The following is a 5,246-nucleotide window of genomic DNA, read 5'->3' on the forward strand; positions in this document are numbered from 1 at the left end:
AAGTTTTCCTAAGATAGAGAGTAAATGTTAGAGCTATGATGGGGAATAGTGAGGTAAGTGAGAACACCTGTTTTGGGAGTGTAATTAGCTGGCAGAATTAAAAAAAAATTCCCTATAGAGTACTCTTGACAGAATTATTGGTGGAACATGTGGCTGTTACTAAGGAAATTGTTCTTTTGAGTTGGGACACAGGGTCTAAATTGCCTAGACATAGAAAGGCCTTATTAAATTTAATTCTGGTGGCTGCCAAAAAAGCGATTACTAGAAAATGGAAATCAAAATCTAAACTAATTATATCAGAAGTACTGAATATTGTAAAAGAGATAAAAGAACTAGAAGATGAGTTTTAAAAAAGGGAATGAGTGAATTACATATAAATAAATGGAATTTGTGAGAACAATACATAGAGACTAATTTTCAGAATGAGGAATAAGGTTTAAGGGAAGACAGGAAATGAGAGATTTATGTAATGTTGGACTGAAAAACAGTTGTTATAAAGAAAAAGACGTAATGTATAATGTGTGTATATGGAAAAATAATAATATGGCTTGTTTTCTTTTCCATTAATATATATGTGCCTATGTCTTAAGTGATATTTTAATAAAGGTGTTCTACAAAAAGTCAATGATTTAGAAAATTAGTTGGGATGGCAGAATATTAGAATCCTTAGGATACTAGAGTCAGTGCCAGAAGAGGAATTAGTGGAATGGGTGAGAACTTTAATTAAATCAAAGACTAACTTTCCAAATGAGTTATCCCTGGCAATTACTTGAATTCACAGAGTGGGTAAGTGCACAGCTAGGGCAGCTCCCAAGAGGCAGGCACTTATGGCTCTTGAATCATTTTCATCTAAGGACTGGCTGATTAATTACAGCTGGAGACATAGGGGCTTATCATGGCATAATTCAAAAATCAAATTCATGAAAAGCTATTCTCAAGCTTTGTACAAAAGCAGAAAGGACTGGAAACCATTAAAGAGAATCTTCCAGGCTCAGGGACACTTAGCTGCCATTCACTATCCAGTAGTCTTTTCTGTTTCAAGGGAGGGGAAAGTGGGAGGATTTTCCAAGAATGCTGAGGCCTGGAATTTTTTGATAAAGAACAAGAATGGCGAAAAGGAGTGGGTATGGAGGGCCTTGAGCATATGTTCTTGTCTAAGGGAATGGAGTGGAAAGCAATGAAAGGAAAAAGAGAAACAAGAGCTAGAGACCACAGTAGCCCCTTAGTACTGGTCAAGAAACATAGCATAGAGGCTGAAACAGTGATTGCTTCACAAAGAGACTCAACAGATAAACATATGGTTGACTGGGACAGGGTCGCAGAAATTGCAAGTCCAAAGGATCTTTGAATTTTGATCAGCAATAGAGACTTATGGAGGGAAGTATTTCCTTGTCAGAGGACTTAATTAGATAAAAGCAGGAGGATTTTATCCCAAAGGAGAGGAAATCACAGTTAAGAAGCAAACACAGACAGAGACTAGAACATGAGATAGACTCAGACTCTCAGCAGGTCAAAGTTAGGGATGAACAGCCTAGAGGGAATGGCAATGTAACTGAATTTGTCACAATTCAAAAGGATACATGCAGAGGCCAATGTAATTATAAGGACTGTTATCAAAGAATCTTGCGGAAAATACTAGCAGCTGATCTGTTGTCTAGTCTGGATATTAATTGTGTATGAGTTAAGTTTTTTTACAAGGAGTTTATGATATATAAATTAGCTCTAGTGTCTAAATGGTCTATAGTATCTGTAATGGACTGTCTTTTACATATATGCTCTGGTTTTCTATTTTCTTGTTGACTTTATTTGCTAACCACATCAAAATTTTGTCATTGAAATGTAATTACAAGTGTGATGCCTGCTATGAGTACAGATATTCTCTTGCGAGGAAGAAATGAAGCTCAATATGAGACTATATAGGCAATTGATGCATGTGTCTCTGAGTGTTATGTTTGCAAAGAAGAAGCAGCTCATTTACAGGTGCTATTTGATTTACTCATCCCTAAATCAAGAGATTATGTACTTGCCATTATTAATTGTTTTTCTTTTAAGAGTTGCAGGAAAAGGTTTTTTTTTTTTTAGAATTGCAGCATTATGTTCAAATAAAGTAGGTAATAGTCCTTCTGTAATTGTTATCTATGTTAATTCTTCTTTATTTTCATAGACTTGAAGGAAGAAGACTGAACATATGCCAGCTTGCAAGTGTGTGTGGGGGGTATGCTGTTCCATCAGCTGCTTTCTGCTCACCAGGCTCAACTGCTTCAAGACGTAGGCATTCAGATGCCCAAGATGTTCTCCTCCCCAGCTTTGGGAAGTGAGACTGTCTTACAAGGAGGGAGGGAGGGGGTGTCATCTCAGTGTGTAGCAGGAGGGAGATATGACCTAGAGAAGACGCTGACATCAAATCACGTCTTAGGGGAAAAGTCATGAGTGACCTTAAAGATGACTGCATTGAATATTGGAGGGCTTTCTAATCTGATTGAAAGGAAGAAGGTGATGCAAAGATTAAAAAGAACTGATAGCCAAACTATTTTGTTATAAGAAACCAAAAATGGGGATAGCCAAACTATTTTGTTATAAGAAACCAAAAATGGGGATATTACAGAAGTGACAGAACCTTCTTAATATATTATTTGGACCATGTGAGAGGTGTGGGGGGATCGCAGTTTTGTTCTATGGAGCTGTGAAAGCATTCACAGATGAGACTGTACAGATAAGGCTATTTTCAGCATGCTATGCAGATGGTTAATATGTCTGGGTGATACTGGATTAGAGAAAGTAGTGAAAGCAAATATCCGTGTTTCTAATGTCAAAGAAGCTGATTTCTTCATGGACTTTTTCCAAGTATGGGAGGAGAATGTTACTGGTGCTCATCTGCAGATAACTGCAGGTGATTTTAATATATCTTTAGATGCAAACAAAGATAGGTTAAGTGATAAGAAGGAGACTCTTTAATCAAACTCTAATCTTTAATCAAACTCTCTACTGCCTGACTCACATTCATTTCATCCTGCAGCTGTTGTACCTTCCCTACCTCTCTGTTTGTTGTGCCAGCACAGTAATTTCCACGGGTTTATTTTCTGAGTGACCCCCCCCCCCCCCGACTTGGGATTCACTACATAAAGCAATTTCTACATTCTCCACTGAAGCTGGCTATCTTAACTAAGTAAAACCTCTGGGAAGCAAGAACCTGACTCCCTCCAGCTTTTCAATTGTAATAGTTTGTACGGGTTTCTTTCCTGAGTGACCCCCCCCCCCAAAACCTGGGATTCACTGCATAAAGCAATTTCTACCTTCCCCACTGAAGCTGGCTATCTTAACTAAGTAAAACCTCTGGGAAGCAAGAACCTGACTCCCTCCAGCTTTTCAATTGTAATAGTTTGTACGGGTTTCTTTCCTGAGTGACCCCCCCACCCCCACCTGGGATTCACTGCATAAAGCAATTTCTACCTTCCCCACTGAAGCTGGCTATCTTAACTAAGTAAAACCTCTAGGAAGCAAGAACCTGACTCCCTCCAGCTTTTCTATTGGAATAGTTTGCACGGGTTTCTTTCCTGAGTGATCCCCCTCCTCCCACCTGAGATTCACTGCATAAAGCAATTTCTACCTTCTCCACTGAAGCTGGCTATCTTAACTAAGTAAAACCTCTGGGAAGCAAGAACCTGACTCCCTCCAGCTTTTCAATTGTAATAGTTTGCATAGGTTTCTTTCCTGAGTGCCCCGCACCTGGGATTCACTGCATAAAGCAATTTCTACCTTCTCCACGGAAGCTGGCTATCTTAACTAAGTAAAACCTCTGGGAAGCAAGAACCTGACTCCCTCCAGCCTTTCAATTGTAATAGTTTGCATAGGTTTCTTTCCTGAGTGCCCCCCCCCCCTGCACCTGGGATTCACTGCATAAAGCAATTTCTACCTTCTCCACTGAAGCTGGCTATCTTAACTAAGTAAAACCTTTGGGAAGCAAGAACCTGACTCCCTCCAGCTTTTCAATTATAATAGTTTGCACGGGTTTCTTTCCTGAGTGACCCCCCCACCTGGGATTCACTGCATAAATCAGTTTCAACCTTCCCCACTGAAGCTGGCTATCTTAACTAAGTAAAACCTCTGGGAAGCAAGAACCTGACTCCCTCCAGCTTTTCAGTTGTAATAGTTTGCACAGGTTTCTTTCCTGAGTGCCCCCCCCCCCCACCACCTGGGGTTCACTGCATAAAGCAATTTCTACCTTCTCCACTGAAGCTGGCTATCTTAACTAAGTAAAACCTCTGGGAAACAAGAACCTGACTTCCTCCAGCTTTTCAATTGTAATAGTTTGCATGGGTTTCTCTCCTGAGTGACCCCCCCCCCCCAATCTGGGATTCACTGCATAAAGCAATTTCTACCTTCTCCACTGAAGCTGGCTATCTTAAGTAAGTAAAACCTCTGGGAAGCAAGAACCTGACTCCCTCCAGCTTTTCAACTTTTGCACGGGTTTCTTTCCTGAGTGACCCCCCCCCCCCACCTGGGACTCACTGCATAAAGCAATTTCTACCTTCTCCACTGAAGCTGGCTATCTTAACTAAGTAAAACCTATGGGAAGCAAGAACCTGACTCCCTCCAGCTTTTCAATTGTAATAGGTGAACTACAATTTAGTTTTTTAAACTGTTGAGGCTTAATGGTGTATGCACAACAACAGGAAGGGATCTTGCCAATTGCCACTAGATTGGGCTATACTACTTTGAATCAGCCTTACACTCACACAGTGTTTCAGTCCTAAGCATTTACTTTTTAATTTGGTAAAGTAATTTCGCTCCCTCCTTATTGACTACATTTCCTAGTTTTCCCCTAGGATTCAATTAAAATTAGCCTGAAAATTAGTGTACAATTAAAAAAGAATAAAACAAATTAAAGTACAGCCCACAACACTGCTTACATACAATCATACAAACCAAACCAAAAGCCCAAGGTAACTCTCAGCATCAGTGTTAGCCCTGTTCCGCTTCCCTCTCTGCCCCCACTAGTGCTAAATTTAAGCCAGACTTTGTCACTCCCTTGCCACTCCCCTCCTGCTAAGTACCATCATTGAGCAACCTTGCCCCCTTAACCCATTTCCTTCTCTCTCATTCTTCCACACCCTGTTAGCACAGTCAGTCATCAAATTTGTTTTGCCCCCTATCAAAATGCATACAAGCAAAAAAACACTAATTACCCAAATGCCTATACTGTTTCTATTTTACCATGTCACTGCTTATGAACAAACACTTGACCA

This window comes from Protopterus annectens, chromosome 2.part1 (assembly GCF_019279795.1).
Source record: "Protopterus annectens isolate FY-2018-M chromosome 2.part1, PAN1.0, whole genome shotgun sequence".
Taxonomy (NCBI): domain Eukaryota; kingdom Metazoa; phylum Chordata; order Ceratodontiformes; family Protopteridae; genus Protopterus; species Protopterus annectens.